Genomic DNA, 19421 nt, shown 5'->3' on the forward strand with positions numbered 1-19421 from the left:
GGCGGTGAACATGTAGTCACTCAGTTGAAGATGAATTTCACAACGTCTTATACCTTTTATTCTTAATCTCAAAGATCAAAGAACAGTGGTTTTCTGCAAAATACAATGATAAACGACAATTTAAACAAATATTTTAACATGGGGTTCCAACCTAAATCAAAAGATCTTTGTGCTCATTATGACAATTTTAACTTTAATTTAAATTACAAAACAAAAAAGTTTTGTGGTAAGTTTGAAGATTTAGAAATGGGTGAAAGATATAAAATTAAGGATCTTTGTATTCATTATATTAAGTTTGGTAAAAGACTGGAAATTACTCTAGTGTTTCCCCTTCCTGGGAGTGTTGGTGAAATAACATTCGATCTCCCAGAACGTTATAACAAAATGACAGAATTTGAGATGGAAGTATTAAAAGAAAATCCTGATATTTATTTTGTTTACAAGGGCGGAAATAAAATATCATTTGTTAAATGAATAATAAAAATAAAAAAAATAAAAAACCTAAAATCCAGCAGAGCGAGCTTCGCTACACTTCATGTTGGCGCTCCCAAAAATAAAAAACTGAAAAATACTGAAAAATAAAAAAACTTAAAGTTTCTAAAATTAAAAAATTAAAATCCCGAAACTTAAAAAACTTAAAACTAACTTAAATAAATGCGTGAAAAATAGTTATGATTGAGTCAAAGTGGTTGGGTGGTCAAAATGGTAACGATCTTACAATTCAGTTGGATGAGACGTTGCCTAATGTTGGTGGTATGCGACTTATCTTCGCCAGACTTCCCTGCACTTTTTACAACATTTCTAGAAAACTAGGAAACGACGCCTTCATAATCAAAAAGGGTAAAGGCAGTCACTACGTTATGCTTCCAGGTGGACTCTACACAATAAAATCTTTCATTGAGGGTTTCAGAGATCAAATGGAACTAGATGGACATAACAAAAATGCTCTACACTTTAAACTCCAAGAAACAACCGGTAAACTTGGGATCAGTAGTAGAAAAAAAGATCAACTGCAGTATTGTCTAATCATTACGGAGAAAGTGAAATATCTTTTTGGGTTTAATGTTCGAAAGAGGGAATTTATTGAGTTGGTAGGAAAACCCGACGAGTACATATCGGGCGACAAGCCAATTAATTTTAGACCGTTCGAATACTTACACATTCACTGTGATATAATCTATAAAAATGACATCATTTACAATTCAAGTAAGTCAGATTTGCTAGCAAGAATTCCATTAAAAGAGTGTGATTTCGGAGATACACTTAAACATTATTTGACGGGGTTGAGAAACAGACCATGTGAAGAAAAATTTAACAAATTTAGAATCTGGATAACCGATGAACACAACCGTCCTGTGGATTTCAATGGATCAGACGTACAACTAGAACTTCTCTTCTTACTAAATGAGTAGAATTTGAGGTTATTCAAAACGTCCAAAAAATGGAAGAAAATACTAGAAGATGTTCAACGGGAACCTCAAAAAGATTCACACGAAGTGAGAGCTGGGGCGTTAACTCCTAACGGAGCACTAGCTCCTAACGGAGCTCCGGACGATCAATCTCAATCTCATCCATCCCCAAAACAAACATCCCCGAAACAAAAACCCCCATCAGTAAAAATAAATACTAAGATATCTACTCCCCCAAAAGTTGTAGTACCCATAGAAGATTCTAGTATTTCACATCTTTAAAATTATCCTAAATAAATGAGTGAGAGTAATGAAAATATAATTGATCCTAATTTACCAGAATACGTAAAATATGCAGATAAACCACAAGAATTTAGACTCCAACAGATTTGTGAAGTCAATAAGTATTTGGAGGAGGAGATTGAGTTAAGAAGAAAGATATTCTCAAAGTACAAAAAAGCATTCAACGCAATTACTGGCATTAACCACTTCCTTAATTTAACTAGCGTAGCAGCTGGATCAGTTGGTGTGTCCGCATTAGCAGGTGTAATAACCGCACCAATAGGTTTGGCGTTAGGGGGAGTGACAATTGGAAGCGCCATTATCTCATCGGCCCAAAGTTGGGAGAAAAATACATACTTAGAAAAATAAGAAAACATGAGAAAATAGGAATGTTGGCAATTTAAAAAATCAACACCATTAATGATTTAGTCAGTAAAGCCATTAACGATTCTCACATCACAACCAAGGAAACTTATTAATCATAAAAGAAAAGGAGAAATATGTTTCTATGAAAAATAAACAGAGAAATAAACAAAGAGATGCTCCGTTAGGAGCCGGCACCCTTTTAGATACTATTGATGTTGAAACCTTAAAACAATCTTTTTTAGAGCAGGGGAAAAAATGGCCAAAACGGAAATGTTGGAACATCAAGTCACAGTAAATTATGTTTACAATTATTATTCACCAGTAATCCCTTCAGTAATGCCATCGGCGCCTCTCTATTTCGCTTAAATAAATGTTTTACTATCCGCTGGCAGAGGAGAGAAAGCCCGGAAGGAAGACTATTGATTGTGACTTTTTTAATTTTGCGGTGTATGTTAGTGATGACGACTTTTTCAAAATAAAAGAAAGTAATATAACTCCGGGATTTTTACGTTTGAAAAATATATCAGATTGTTTGCGACTGGAAAAAAAACCATTATCGTTTTACCAGAATCAATTCAACATGGCAGTGTGGTTTGCAACAACCGGCTGTGGGGTTCGGTCAACCAACACCTGAATCACAAAATTCCAATGATCAGATCGTTTTATAGATTCCACACATATTACCAGATTTGTAAAATTATGAAAAACTTTCAGATCCCTTGCCCGGGAGAAATAAATTTTAACGAAACAAATAATGGTATTAACCGAGGAAAGCTGGGAGAGTTGCTGAGTGAGTTTGGTTTAAAAGACGAGTATGATTTTTCGATTTTTGACGGATGGACTTCTTGGAGTGTTCCAGACTATAATTCCAACATCACAGATCCAGGTTACTACATTAATGACTCAAAAATAATTTTTTTCCTGATGCAGGTTCGCGAAAATAAAATGCCTCCAATGTTTACTGCAGATTGGGATGCTGGAATGGCTACCTTCAAATATCCAGATACCTTCATCAAGTGGCATGTTAATCAACATAAAAATGTTTTTGGCGTTATCAAACAGAACCCCTGCCAAACGTATCAACAATTTATGATTTTTAAGTCATCTGGTTTCTCAAACCACGGTATCGAGCGACTGAACGATTATGTACGAACATTATGTTTACTGCAAACTAGGGGCCCAAGCACTCATCAGAACTCCGATTACGGGAGCAACAGGAACTGAATTTGATGCCCAGAAAGAATTTACCAAACTTTTAAAAGACTTAATCAACAAACACGCCGACATTCCTACCCCAATTCAAAGGTATCAAAAATCAATTGCCGAAACCCACACCAGATTGGATTATGTAATCACCCCGGGTTTATACATCATTGGATCCAACATGGTTTTAAAAATCGGGAACATCATGAATTACAACAATAATATTTTGATAGCGCCGTCAAAAATGAGTATTGGGAAAAATGATATCAATTGCAAAAGAATTCTGCACCCCCTTTAATGAAAGGTCCGCCCGTAAAGACTTACAAATTGAAAGCTGAGGATAAAAAGATCCCTGAGGAGCGCCAGCCTCCGGAACAATCAGCACCACAGAAAAATCATTAAGTGGGGGAATAAAAAAGGTAGTTTTTCTAGCGGGAGCTCCACCGATCACGAAAATATTAATTTTATCTTAGCGGCAGTAGCCGGTGGAGTTGTCAGTTTAATTTGGTATTTTAACTAATCTAAATGGATGAAGGCGAAGATGATGGAATAGAAATGGGAGATAATAGTGGCAATGAAGTTAGTGGTCCTGAACCTAATCCTGAAAACCCTGACGATGATCCAAATAGTCAATACAACACCGGAGTTGGACAAAAAAATAATCTAACTGCAGAAACCTCATTTTCTTCTACACCCTATAGAACCAGTGGCACTTCTTGGAACCAAGAACTTGAAGTTAAAGCTGAAAAAGTTAGAGATAGTCTGGATAATAGGGTTGAATTTGATGATGTGTGGATATACAGAAGCGAAAAAATAAAAGTTCTAAATAATAAAAATTTCACCAACACCCAAAACTTTAAGTTTGACCCCGAGGGATTAGATATTGTAATCGTATTGTGTACAAAGGTTGTTGTCATTGCTTATCGTACCTTTAAGGAACAGGTAGCATGTATGCAGGACCGAAATAGTCTACAGGTAGTTTCAGGTGCGATGCCCCCGCCGCAATGCGCCATAATGCTAGCCTTTCATTGGCTGCAAAATGTTCCAGTCAGTGGCGCATTGCCCGGGCGCATTGCGGGCCTACCTGTGTGACGCAGCGATGACGCTTTATGCTGCATTGCAGTGGCGTATTGCAGCCCCTTTACGGCACCCTGATTGGTTGGCTCCTGTATATATGCCCTTTCCTTGAAGGTGGGAGGACAATTATTATTATTATGATTTCGGATAGTCAAGTAGAGTCAAATAAACGAAAGTACGTATCGTATCTACTTCTCGTGTGGAAGTTTCTCCTTACGATCCCAGAGAGTTAGTTTCCCCAGGATGGACGGAAAGGTAAAGATTGGTCTCCCCCTATAGTTATGGCCAATACGACGAGTGGACAACACGATTAGATAACACTGGTGGAGAATGCAGTGGTTTAAGGAGAGACGGAAGCACGAGAAGGACGCTGAACGTTTGGTTTTGGAGTAAAAACACGTAAATTGACTCAACGAGATTTTGACGCTGTTTCCTCGATACTCAATCCAAGCATGGCTACTTCGGGCGAAGCTGCGGAGAGAGCGGAGCGATTGATCAGCGAACTGGAAGAACTTCGCGTGGCTTCCGAATTGCAACGAGTTTCCTTCGACAAATACCGGGATTCTGCCGAAGCACAGTCTCGGGATGTAGCAAATTCACTTGAAGGCATCAAAAACGATCTAACGAAATTCGAGCCAGGAAGTGTTTATACTGACCAAATTAAGAAACTCTTGGAAGACGTTGAGGCTCGCTGTGGCAAACTTTCGAGTGATATCACGCATACCAAGGGTGGTAAGGGTAACATTTTCAAACTAAAAGGCTTAACGTCCCTCAAGCCGGATCATTTCAATGGGACGGGCGATGCAACTGCTTGGATAGAGAATTTTGAACATTTCACGACGCTGCTCAATTGGACCGACAAGGAACGGGTAACTGGTTTTCTCTTGTTTTTGCGGGCAGTTGCTCTTTCTTGGTACCAGGGCCTTCCAACAGAAAAGAAAGACACTTGGGCACATCTTAAAGATGCGTTCGCCATACGGTACGAGGGAAAAGGTCACAAGTGGGTGAAAGCGAGAGAACTGCAGAACAGGAAACTCTTGCCGGGAGAATCTTTAGACAGTTACACCGACGACATTCGCCGATGGAGTAGGGATCTAGATCTACCTGATCACATTCTGCTTGGTGCCTACATTGAAGGTCTGCCCCAACAGATCCGCCAAATCGTGTGGCAAGGAATGCCTGAATCGTTCGAACAAGCCGAAAAGGCCGCTCAAAACGCTGTCAAAATGTTGAAGCTCGAAGGAGCCAAAGGCGACAGTCTCGCCCATTTCGAAGCTGACCAAGTCTCTAAGTCCGTACAGGAAGGAATGGAAAAGATTGAACGCCTTCTCTGCCAAATGTTGGAGGAACAACCCAACCAAGACAGCGGACGAACAACCAACACCAGGCCAGCTTATGTAAGACGTGATGCCCCAGGACGCTCCCAACGCGACAGCAGGGGGCGCATAGTGTGCCATGGGTGTGGTTTTGCGGGCCACGTTATTCGTGAATGCAAGCTGAAAAACGTACAGTGTCATCAGTGTGGTGCATGGGGTCATGTTCGAACCAGGTGTCCTCAGCGAGACGGGCCCAGAGATTCCAGGCCAACCGAGCCGAGAGCCGGAAATGAGAGCCAACAACAGGCCCAATAGGGCCCCGGTAGACAGTAGTGGCGAAATCTGTCAAAACCAGCAGCGCCTCCAGATATATCAGAAGAAGGACAATGTAATAAAGATTCAAGGACGTTACATAACGTAACGCCGAATGTCGGACTGACAGGACAGCCAGTCACTCCCGAGTTACGTGGAAAGAAGTCTGACACTCCCCACTGCGACGCTGTGAAGACCAGGAAAAACGACCGAAAGAAAAAGAACCGTGGTTCCAAGAGGAAAGCTCCATCTGATTCCGGACTCAATGACGAGAAATGCTCACCAACCATTGCAAATTTAGATAGCAGGACAATTCCGTTGAAAATCGGGGACACGACCGTGGACGCTTTTGGACTCGGGTGCATCAGTATCGGTATGTAGTTTTGATTTTTTCAAACATTTGCAAGGTCCATTCAATTTGCAACCATCTCAGAGTACTTTGGGATGTGATATCACCTGTGCTAACGGGGGGAAAATTACCCCGTGGGGATCGGTCAAATTGCAGATCTCCTTATTAGATAAAGACATCACCCAGCAGGTAGAAATTCTGAAAGGTATCACACAACCTTTAATTTTGGGAATGGACTTTTTAACTGCAAATGGCATTATTCTAAATTTGAAAAATAACACCTTGCAAATGGATGACATAATCATACCGATAGACACTGACGCCAAATTCGTGTCTCGAGTCCGGTTATTGTCTCAAAATACTGTTATTATCCCATCAAGATCAGAAGCTATTATTCGAGTATTTACAGCGGGTAGAAATAAGGCAGAAGGCCAAGCAGGGTTTTTAGATCCACATAATAAGTTGTTTCAGAAACATGGGCTGTTTGGAGCCCACAGCATTGGTATTATTAAACGCCGGGTGTGTCCGATGAAAGTGTTGAATCCCTCAAACGCACCAATTCGAGTATTTAAAGGGGCACATCTTGCTACCTTGTCCACAGTTGATCTTGACGCAAAAATACCAGATGAAGAGTTCATGTCTGTAGATGATGAAGGCATTGGAAATGAACCAAATACACCATTGTTGTCACAATTAAAAGACTTGGTTGAAAAATCATCATTAACTGGTACTGATAAGGATGAGTTAGAAGCTTTGGTGACCCAATATTCGGATATTTTTGCTGAAAATATATTAGACTTAACCGAAGCAAAAGATTTCGAATGTGAAATTGAAATGAAACCTGGTGAGATTGTTCGTAAACGCCCGTACAGGGTGCCTTATGCACTTCGTGACATTTTAGACAAGCAATTAGAAAAATTAGAAGCAGCTGGTATCATCGAACCCAGTACGTCTAACTGGAGCTCACCTGCCTTACTAGTCCCTAAAGGAACTGGACATAGATTAATCGTGGATTTTAGAGCCGTTAACAAACTTGTAAAATGCCAGGCAACCCCGATTCCATCTATAAATGAAACATTGGCCATGTGCGGCCAAGCTAATGCCTCTATCTTTTCTACTATGGACTTGAACTCTGGATTTTTTCAATTAAAATTGTCAAAAAAGTCCCGTGAAAAACTCGCTTTTGTGACGAGCCATCCAGGTAAGCTCTGGCAGTTCTGCAGGTTGCCGATGGGTGTCTCTGCGTCACCCGCCATTTTTCAGCAGTTTATGCAGAGTACTATACAGGGCGTTCCAAATACCATGGTTTACCTGGATGATATCATTTCGTTCGCCAGCTCGTGGACTGAACATAAACAACATTTAGAACAACTTTTTATACGGCTACGAGCTGCCAATCTCAAATTGAAACCCAGTAAATGTAAATTTGCAAGAGATCAACTGAATTTTCTCGGCCATGTTTTAAATTCCGATGGGATTCGGGTGGATGACAATAAAATTAAAGCTGTGAGCGAGTATCCAAGACCACAAAATTTGACGCAAGTCCGTGCATTTTTGGGCCTAGCAAATTACTTTCGTAAAATGATCAAAAACTTTGCTGCTATGGCACTCCCGTTGAATCAGCTTACCAAGAAAAATGTGCGTTTCCATTGGTCACCTGAGTGTGAGGTTGCATTTGAAAAGCTAAAACTTGCATTGACTACTGCTCCTGTCTTAGCGTATCCAGATTTTACAAAACCATTCTACCTGTATACGGACGCATCTAATTTCAGTATGGGGTATTCACTTGTACAAATTAATGACAAAGGGCAGGAGGTTGTGATTGGCTATGGCGGCAAAGCATTTGATTCGGCACAACGGTCATATTCGGCATCTGAGCGAGAATGTCTAGCAATAGTATGTGGCATCCAGCACTTTAAATTCTTTCTTTACGGGAAGCCATTTATCATCCAAAGTGACCACTCTTGCTTACAGTGGCTTTTCAAACAACAGAGTGATGGTGTTCTTACAGGTAGATTGGCTAGGTGGAGTTTGATTCTGCAAAGTTATCAATATACTATTCAACATAAAAGTGGTGCAAAATGTGGTGATGCAGACGGTCTTTCGAGACGACTGTATCACCCCACACTAAACACTATCAATTTGGAAAATGTAAACCTTCCCAAAGAGCAACGTAAAGACCCTGCGCTCAAACAAATCATTGATTACCTTGAAACTAAAGTACTACCTGACGACAAGTCGGCAGCTCGCCGTTTGTTGTTGCGAATAGACCAATTTGTTCTGAAAGATGATGGATGCCTAGTACACCTTACAACGTTAAACCGAAAGGCCGATAAAGATATGGTCGTATGCCCAGTGATTCCTAGCCACCTGCGTGCAGAAATCTTACACGGATTACATGAAACAGGTTTTGGTGGGCACCAAGCCATTGAACGAACATATCTAAAGATAAAAGAACGGTTCTATTGGGACAATCAGTACGTTGATGTTAAGGAATATGTAAAGTCCTGCGTAGACTGTCAAATCCGTCAAACAAACAAACCAGTGACTCGAGCTCCTTTAAATCCTTTACCAATTCCACCGATCATGTCTGCTTGGAGTATTGACTTTGTGGCTCCATTGCCTACCACGCCACGTGGTCACAAATATTTGGTTACTTTCATAGACCATTTCTCGTCTTGGATGGAAGCATTTCCAATCAAAGATATGACTGCCAAGACAGCAGCTACTATTTTAGTGGATGAAATCTTTTGTCGATTCGGAGCATTTTCTACAATCTTATCCGATAGAATTTTTGTCACAATTGTTCAAAGAAACTGTACGCATGCTTGGAGCTCGGTCATTATTTACGACGGCTTACCATCCTTCCTGTAATGGCAAACTCGAGAGACACCATAAAAGTTTGGGACAAATTCTCTCCAAGATGGTCTCGGACAAGTCACAAACGTCGTGGGATCTATTTGTGCCCTCAGCTTTATTTGCTCTTCGAACGTCAGTTGGCACAGTTTCAACGAGATTCTCCCCATACGATATCGTGTACGGTCGGCAAGCCCAGGTACCCATCCAGAGAGCACTTAATCCGCTAAAGGAGACATTTACTACCTACAAGGATTATTACGGTAACCTGGTCGCAAAACTCGATCTCATTCATGACACGGTGAAGAAGAACTTGGAGGATAGTAAGCGAAAGATGCGTCAACAATACAACAAATCTGCTAAGGAGGTTGACATAGAAGTCGGAGATCGTGTTTGGCTCTATCATCCAGTCTTGAAGGTTGGTCAATCCAAAAAGCTGGCGCAGAAATGGAACGGCCCGTACCGCGTCATCGGTAAGCAGGGAAACGTCAATTTCAAGATCCGTACGGAGGATAACAAACCTGTCACGCAGTTTGTCCATGCCAACCGTCTCAGGCGAGTTTACGATCTCCATAGACGACCCAAGGAGCCACCCGTCCAACTTCCTCCAGCTGACGGACAAGACCATGCCGTGCTGAAACCAGATGAATTTCCACCTGATGCCTTTGAACGGGATGTACAGGTTCCGTTAGCGCCACGAGGGGACAAGAAAATCAAACAGACACGGCGACAACGCAAAGTTCAGGAGGTGATCGCACCTGGATCTCAGCCTCAGGCAAAAGAGGAACCCGATGACATTTACTATGTAGATAAGATCGAAGGCCATAAAACGGTCAAAGGTATGGGCGGTTATTTCCGCATAAATAGAGGTTGTCTCAAATAGACATTTTATGTCGTGTTATGACTCGAATAGACGTTTGGTGGCGCTCGTTTTAACGGAGACGTACCTGAAATAAACATATTGTGTCGTATCTCAAATAGACATACACTCAAATAGACGTTTGGTGGCGCTCGTATCTCAAATAAAGCGCCACCAAACGTCTATTTGAGTGTATGTCTATTTGAAAAGCGCCACCAAACGTCTATTTGAGTTATACACAAAAATCAGAAAACACGACAATATATGTTTATTTGAGATACGAGCGCCACCAAACGTCTATTTGAGTGTATGTCTATTTGAAAAGCGCCACCAAACGTCTATTCGAGTCATAACACGACATAAAATGTCTATTTGAGACAACCTCTATTTATGCGGAAATAACCGCCCATACAAAGGAAAGCGATGGTTCAAAATTCGTTGGATCGGTTTCTCACAGACAACTTGGGAACCTATTGAGAACATTTTGAATAAGAACTTGTTTCAGGAATACGATGAACAGCGAAAGCTGCGCAAACGGAAGGATTAGTTACTTCCGGGTGTTTCTGTGCAGACGAGACTTACAAACTTCTACCTTCAGATCTGAGCAATATATCTAGCCTATGCCACCTAGAAGTAAGATAGGCCGGCATAGTACACACCTTACGGTACTTGGATTAGTTCCAACCGTTGTTTATAAACGGAAAATTAATGCATGGTGTTTAGTGCCGACAATACATGTCATTGCTACACCTGCATCGCTAACGTTTGTTTGTTTATATTTTACCGTATAATGAATGAATGACGTCACCAGGTGCACTACGTGATTAAGGAGTTTTACTTTCTCTATTGATTAATGTCATTTTACTTATCAAGGTACACAAGCTTGGTATTTTAGTCGTTTCTCTTCAGGTGCCAAGGGCATCTGCACTTCCGGTTAAAGTTCTTAATTCAACTGATGTCCTTTCGTTAAGCTTTTCTAAACTGCAAGAGGTTATTGAGGGTGAAAGGACAATTGAAGCTATTTTGAAATTTACGCTCTTAAGTGCAATTTTGTACATTACTGTGCGGTACTTCATAAATGACGGATGGCGGTTTTTTGGACGGCGTTTGTTTCGCCGCAGTTCAATTTCTAGTCTCGTAGCGGGCAGGACCGCTGAGTTATTACTTGAGATTGATTCCCCAGATGGGCGTGATCAGGTTCTTCTTAGTCTGGGTCAGGTTCCTTGCACAGGTTGGCCTATTGCAGTGGCTCATTTGTATCGTACACTTGTTACCTTCAAACAGAGTTTTGGAATGGTGCGTATTCACATAGAATACCCACCTGAGGTGCATTTCCAACAATATCTTTTGGCTAACGTGTACCTCCTTACGCTCTTCCGGTCGAAGCTCAAATTCTTAACAGCATCCGACCAACCACAATACAGACTGTATTTAAATTATGACAATGTCTGTGTTGTTTTAGCACCACCAATACAACCGGCGATGTCTACGTCAGATGTTTTGGCCTAATATTCTAATCATCTATCGCTAAGTGGAAACCTTTTCGTGCCACTATTCTATTACATCAAATGGAACAGCCTGTGCAAACGTTTATTACAGTGTATGTTTATTACAAAGGGCAATCTGCCAGCAGTACTTGTTTCTAAATAAGCCAGAATCATTGTTTCATGGTTGGCCAGTCTTCAGCTCACATCGCTTTTACCAAGGTAGCATATTTTCTCAGCATTTTTAAGAAGGTGTTTTTCATTACAAAATTTCAATTTTTTTTTGGTTAATGCCCTTTAATATTTCCCGTAGACCTTGGGTAAGAAACATTTGAGCTGAGGCCGACGGTTGTTCTTCGTCAAATACAATAGGCAGGAAAGTTACTACGAACGTGGTCATATTCAAATATGTCCTGACCTACTCGTTGAACGTACCTTCCCTGACAGATTGAAACCTCCTCACTATGCTCACCATTTTGTCAAAATTGAAACGTGCAGTGATTAAGTTAAGGTCGATAATATTGCTCAGTAAATTTTAAAAATCTGAATTGACATTGCATTGTTCTGATATATGTGGGTATTTTAATGTTGTTTCTTAAAAAGACAGCAGACGGAGTATACTCTGTACGAGTACGTTATTCTTGTAACGAATTGCGTGACAGCCATTTTTTGTGGGTCAGCGTATAATTCGTCTGCTGTCGCAGGTATCGGAAATATTCCGCAAGTAATAATGTTTGGATTGAACGTAAATTTTTAAGGTACCAGGACATATTCCTGTGGTTTCCAATTCTGGAATGTTTTTCAACGCATTCAACGGCGGATTGAGTGCCAAGAATTATATTATATTCTGCTTACCCCACCCTAAGACAAGTGTTTTCAATTCAAATTTATTTTTCCATTTTATTAATGTTCTCAATATTTTATCAAAGGTATACGCATGCATGTATAGGCGGTTACAAGGGTTAATATGCTGATTCCTTTTGTTCGGGAAAACAAGTGTCTTACCAGTGTATGACACTTTGTTTCTTTCTTCATGTCAACGGTAAAGTCAGCCATTCATCATAACACACATACATTCGTCGAAAAGGTGGTATTAATGCCAGTTTGATGAGTACATAGACGACATTAATTACGAGTTACCACGATGTATTGCTTGTATATTTAGCTTATTTCAGCCTTGTGCTGTCTTGAACAGGGCCTAGGTATATTGGTGCAATGTTTCCGTGACCGTACCAGCCTCTCCGTGCTTCTATTACTATTTTATGAACGATAATTTTGTAAGAATTAAGTGATGTGGTCTTAAGAACAGTCTAATGAGTGACATATGAAAGCAAAGTTTATTTCAGTCGTTTTCTATTGATAAGTCACAACTAAGAGATCGGGGTACAGTATCGACACGTTGCACCGAATTTGCTCTATGTATAATTGCCTTGTTATGAGTCTTTAGTATCACGAATTATTATGAATTCAAATGAACCCCTAGGCGACGGGTGTCGCCCTTTTTCGAAAGGGGGGATGGTGTAATCGTATTGTGTACAAAGGTTGTTGTCATTGCTTATCGTACCTTTAAGGAACAGGTAGCATGTATGCAGGACCGAAATAGTCTACAGGTAGTTTCAGGTGCGATGCCCCCGCCGCAATGCGCCATAATGCTAGCCTTTCATTGGCTGCAAAATGTTCCAGTCAGTGGCGCATTGCCCGGGCGCATTGCGGGCCTACCTGTGTGACGCAGCGATGACGCTTTATGCTGCATTGCAGTGGCGTATTGCAGCCCCTTTTCGGCACCCTGATTGGTTGGCTCCTGTATATATGCCCTTTCCTTGAAGGTGGGAGGACAATTATTATTATTATGATTTCGGATAGTCAAGTAGAGTCAAATAAACGAAAATACGTATCGTATCTACTTCTCGTGTGGAAGTTTCTCCTTACGATCCCAGAGAGTTAGTTTCCCCAGGATGGACGGAAAGGTAAAGATTGGTCTCCCCCTATAGTTATGGCCAATACGACGAGTGGACAACACGATTAGATAACAATATTCTGTCTAAACTTATTTTTACTGCAAAAGAACTTGAACAAGCTCAACTGATTAATAAATCAATTAGGGGTTATCGTATTGGTTACTTAAAAGATATTAATTCTGAAACTCTTTACATGCTTGGACATTATAAAGGTAGACTAGTTTTTGTTTGGATTACGAATAGAAAAGGTCATCTACTGTCCAGATCTACAATTATTGGGTTTAATGGTGGTGACTCGGTGTTGGAAAAATTAGATGGACTTAATGTTTAAAGATGAAGGTCTATATGCTGATAGGAGAAGACAACAAGAAGATGAAGCTAAAGAGAAAGAACAAGAGAGCAAAGATGGTGCTACATTCTTAAATAGACTAGAAGGTGGTGACCATAAAAACAGAAGTAGAACCACCAGAACAAATTCAAACGCAGGCGATTGTTCATGAGTTACGCCCTTCATCTCCGAAACCAGTCAGAAGACCAACAGAGCAGAGATCAAATTTATCTATACTAATCGAAGATGGAATTAACGATGATGGTGGAAGTTCAAATGGAAGTTCAGATGGAAGTTCAGATGGAAGTTTAGACAACAACATTCTAAATAAAACATTAACGGGGAAAGTATTGAATTCACCTTACGAAGAGTTAGTAGAAGAATTCGGTTCTCTAGATGCTAGAGAACTTAGAACAATAAGGTTGAATGAGAAAAAGATGGCTGAAACGAGATCCAGAATTATCGAGAAGCAGGTACCTGGAGCGCGCGGAGACCTCACACACAGGGAAATCTCACATATAGGGAACTTACGATCAGGGAAGTCATTTCAGTGCATCCAGGCGGCGGTGTACACTTACTCATAGTGTTACAGCCAGATCCCGTTAGCGAAGGTCAAAAAGCGAACCTCATGTTGCAAAGGCAAATGCATTGAGGCCGTGAGGTTGGAGTTTCTCTTTGAATTGCCCGATGATGTTGTTATTAGGGTAATCAGGGGCAACCGGAAAAACGCCGACCGACCGACCGACCGACCGACCGACCGACCGACTGACCTGCCAACCTACCGTCATATGCAGTATCCCTTTCGCTTCTCTATAGCACATGTATATGTGTAGTGCCCAGCGCAATGGACACGATGGAGTCCGACGTGTCGGACAGCAGCAGGTCATGTGAAATGAAATTGTAAACAAGCGCACGTGCGCTGTTCAAATGACAACAAATGCATATTGCGCGTTGCAGTTCATGCATTGCATCCGTCGAGACACTCGAGTAGAAAAACTACAGTGCATAGATTAGGCCCAAATCATGTTTTTATATCCACCGACCATGTAGACAAAGCATATCTTTAGAGTATCGTTATCAGTTCCTTACCGCGTGGGCTCGTTTTCCCGGTATAATTGACTGGAGATGCTGCTGTCAGACACGTCGGACTCCATCACGTCCATTGCGCTGGGCACTACACAGATACATGTGCTATAGAAAGCGAAAGGGATACTGCATATGACGGTAGGTTCGCAGGTCAGTCGGTCAGTCGGTCGGTCGGTCGGTCGGCGTTTTTCCGGTTACCGGTAATCAGGCGCGATCAGAGATTAGCGCAATCTAGCCTAATCTCCTATGGCATGTCTGGCTGACCTACCACAGCAGGTGTTACGGAATTTGTTATCGTTACTCCTGCCTGTAAGTGGCACATCATCTGACAAAATCAGAGTGTACTCAATAGCCGCACTTACACCACCTGAAAATGGACCACCAATCTTGGTTCGGGAACCAATGCCGCACCATCGAAAATCCACCAAGCGCTTACACCAGCGCTGCAGCTAGTTATAAAATCCGGCTACAGATGGCGCGCAAACAATAAATTGCATGCGCAGAAAGCGCCATTTCGAAAGCGCCGCCTGGAGCCGAACCATCTAACTAGCTAATTGCCGATCCATTTGCGCGTACACCACGACAAAGCCGAGCTTTTAACAAGCCGGGCGAATTTGGACCATCAAGCTTGGTGGGACAAATTCGCTCGGCAATTTGTGTCGGCAATGGATTGCCGAACCAATTTGTCGCGGTAATGTGGTGGTGTAAGGGCAATTGGTCCACCAATATTTCGTGGTGTAAGCGCAGCTATTGTAGGCCTAATGGCAATGCTTCAGATGAGGACCTGATCGGTCCTGTCGGATGCTTGTTTCTATATTGCAATGTTGTAGTTGATCAAAAGATGGTGTTAATCTTAGTTTAACCCCCTGTGTGTCTGCATTGGTGCAGGATGTAACTGCTTTTTCGGACTGTTTTTTTATAGTAGGCCTATGTGAAAAACACATTTCTTTTTTTTTCATAGTTTTTTTAATCAGACTGGTTTAAACATGTACCTTGCTTTTTAAGTTAGGTCTGTAAACAATAATGACGTTGGGGCCTTGAAGGCTTTAAACAATATTGTTCCGCCCTGCGAAGAGCGATCGTGTGCAAAGCGGTTGGACAGAATGGGGTACAACTAGATTACCCTGGGCTCACTGTCATCCATCCGAATTTGACCACCCCCACTCTTAGGAGAGGAGCGACGATATATAATAAAAAAGTGAGGTAGGGGGCGGAGGACCACATGGAATCAGAGGACCCCTAATCTCCATTTGGCGGGTGGCGGGGTTCCCGGGATCACTCGTGGCCAGCTTATCTAACCTATTATTACTCATTTATTAGGGGCCTATTACTAGCTTTAGCCTTGGGCTGAAGTTTTCCCCAGCTTGGATGTGTTCACTGCCTGAACTAGTGGGGCTTATACCAACCCTGACAATATCGCACCCGTTTAGCCATCACCGCCTAATTTGCAGGCTTTGATTGGTTAAAGACTTACGAGTTGACTGCTTACATTTCACTGATTCGTTGGTATTTAAAGCCCCTTATTTTTTTCTATTTTTTGCATGAAAAACACGTTTTCGGGATTGGTTGAGGAACACGACCTGCTCTTGTTGGGTCGTCGCTAACGCAGTGCAGACCCTTATTGTCAGTTTTTCCGTGGATATGTCTGTTGCAGCATATGCCTAGCAACGGCCATTTTTACTTAGAAAAAAATGTTTTAATCATTTTTTTCGAAATTCGCTTCCTCCGAATTGTGCGGAATACATCAAGCCTCTTTGTCACCAATTTTCAGCAAAATCGGAGTAAAAGTGTCGGCGGTGAATCGATTTGTTTCCTCTGGGTGACAAGCAACTTTTACTGAAGAGTCCCGAATGGAAGGAGTTGCAAGTGATTTGATAGGATTCCCCATGGAGCGCTTATGAATAATCAATTTCAATCTTTATTTGTTACAATGATATTCTAATGAAGAAGTCAGCCAATCTATACTGCATCTGGACAATTTCATTATGAAACATAGAATGGTGTTGAATAATAAGGATGCTTACCTGAAGAAAGTGATCAAGATGTCAAATGGTGTTTTGAAACTTTCATTTGACTCCATAGCGAAACGACTGATGATTCAGTCCAAATCAATCCCCTATTAACCGGGGTCAGAATTATGCTATGACTGAGCCATTCGAAATGCTGACACCATGGCGACATCCTGAAAACTTGGCTTCAATGACCAATCGACCTCCTCCACTTTTGGAAAGTTGGAAAGGGAACATACGCAGACCTAATAACGTTTATAACATGTAGATGGTCTCATCAATCCGGAACGTGCCGTTTTTAATGAAATGTTGACCGGTTCCTAGAGTCTGTTTGGGTCGGACACATAGTATTTAATTACTGGTTGTGGCAGTGAGATTTGATTGATCTTTGATTATTATTCAAAAGTTGATTATTATTCAAAAGTTACACGACATGCCAATGTCAAGTCTGTGATAACAGGGAGTAATGCCATAAGTGGACGTTCACATGCTGGACTCGGCCTACGCAATGTTAGCTTATAAAATTGGTGAAAAGTAGTTTCGTAAACATCGATAAGCAGACCTAATAATATTGATAGTCTTATGAATTAGTAGGGAAAATTTGTTAAAAGTCGGACAAAATAAATTGTGAAAAAGTTATAAAATACGCTAACATAATGATAACCCACAAATCAAAATCAGTGGTCCATTCCCATTATTACCGGCCTGATGGTTTAGAATGACATCATAAGCAGCCCGTCAAGCAGGTCAAGATTAATTATTTCTTTCAGAAGTAACCTGCTTAATGCCATTTTACACCTGTAAATAGGTTACCGATAGACTCAGGAATGCAAGAGAATTTTCAAAAGCCACTATTGACATTCTCCCAGTGCTAACACATAAAAACAATGGATCGTCGTCCGCTTGTTGTAAAAATGATCTGAAGAACGATTCTTTTATGAAGCCGGTGTAAAAGTAGAAAGTGTCCCTCCTGGAAAAAGTGTCCGGGCCTATTTATGGCATATGGTTCTATACAGGCCATGATTGTCAATATCTCCAGCGCATAATAGAATCCTTTTATTCCCGGAAAGTTTATCCTAGGACATTTTAAACGTCTACACCGGCACCCCATTCAGCCATGTCAGCAACACATTGAGTGCATTCGATCTAATCCACTAATCCACATACCCATATTGCACCAAGGGTAATGAACCCAGTAAGACAGGTAAACCTAACACAGCAGGTGGTGTCTGTAGTGCAATAGTAGATGTCTAGGAGGAAGGCCGCGCAGTGCAATCAATCAGCTTATCTGACCTATTATAAACATCCAGCTGAGAGGCATTCCACCTATTTTGCTCATCTTTCGCTAACGGGGTCTGGCGGTCATGTCGAATCACAGATGGTGCTCAAGTTGAATGTATCCACTATGGTCTGTTTTGAATTTTCATGGAAAGTAAATTGATTTTTAGTCAACACACTCATAATGGGGAGACTTTTAACAGTTTATGGCTATGGAAGGTATACTTAGTAGGCCTATCGACAGTATCGTTAGTTATTCACTAGTAAGCAGGCCATTGTAAATGTAATAGTAAGCATTTTATTTTAGGATTGTTTCTCCTAACAAATGTTCCTCTTTTTGGGTGGGTGTGTGGTGGTGGAGCTGGGGGGGGGGGGGGGGGGGGGGGGGGGGGCTACTGCTGATGCGTGTACTTTATTTTAGGGGAAGGTTGGGTGTCGTCTCGAACTGAACCCAAAACTTTTGATCAAACCATTACAATTCTCTACACATCCTTTGCTGGACGACCTATGCGTAAAATATTAAAGGGAAGTTATCCCCAATTTTATTAATTTGTGGGTTAAAGGGAATTATAGGTGAATTATATAAATGTCATTTTTTATCATTAACCGAACAGTGTTTGTTTGCTGGAATTAGTGTGGTTTTGTGAGTAAAAGGCATGTATGTATGTGAATCTGAAGAGCACCGCTTCCCTAATTGTGAGTGTATCTTATATCTTCCCCACTCCTACACAGGAAGTTGAGTCAGTATGTCACTTTGATGTTCCTGTATGTGAGGTCTAATCTACCTCGACACCATCTCTTCCCTGGATGTGAGGTGGGGGGATCTTAAGCCTTACACTACAGGAAGTTATAGTGCGTAGTTTTCTTGATTTCCCTGTATGTGAGGCCTGGTTTACCTGGAGTCCAACGCTTCCCTGAAATTGAGGTGAGTTTATCTTTCATCTTCCCTCTCCTACAGAAAGTTGAGGCAGTCACCTGATTTCCCTGTATGTGATGTCTAATCTACCTCGACACCATCGCTTCCCTGGATGTGAGGTGGGGGTATCTTAAGCCTTACACTACAGGAAGTTATATTGCGTAGTTTTCTTGATTTCCCTGTAGGTGAGGCCTGGTTTACCTGGAGACCAACGCTTCCCTGAAATTGAGGTGAGTGTATCTTTTATCTTACCTCTCAAATGTGAGAGTATCTTATATCTTATATCTTCCCTCTTATCTTATATCTCTTATCTTATATCTTCCCTCTCATAGT

General features: G+C 41.3%; 1 protein-coding gene across 2 annotated transcripts in view; it reads right to left on the reverse strand.

Annotated features, from left to right (window-relative positions):
• Positions 1 to 19421, reverse strand: part of LOC135492916 (E3 ubiquitin-protein ligase RNF213-like) — a 201034-nt gene that overhangs the window by 156275 nt on the left and 25338 nt on the right. The window lies entirely within an intron of this gene.

This window comes from Lineus longissimus, chromosome 8 (genome assembly GCF_910592395.1).
Source record: "Lineus longissimus chromosome 8, tnLinLong1.2, whole genome shotgun sequence".
NCBI lineage: Eukaryota > Metazoa > Nemertea > Pilidiophora > Heteronemertea > Lineidae > Lineus > Lineus longissimus.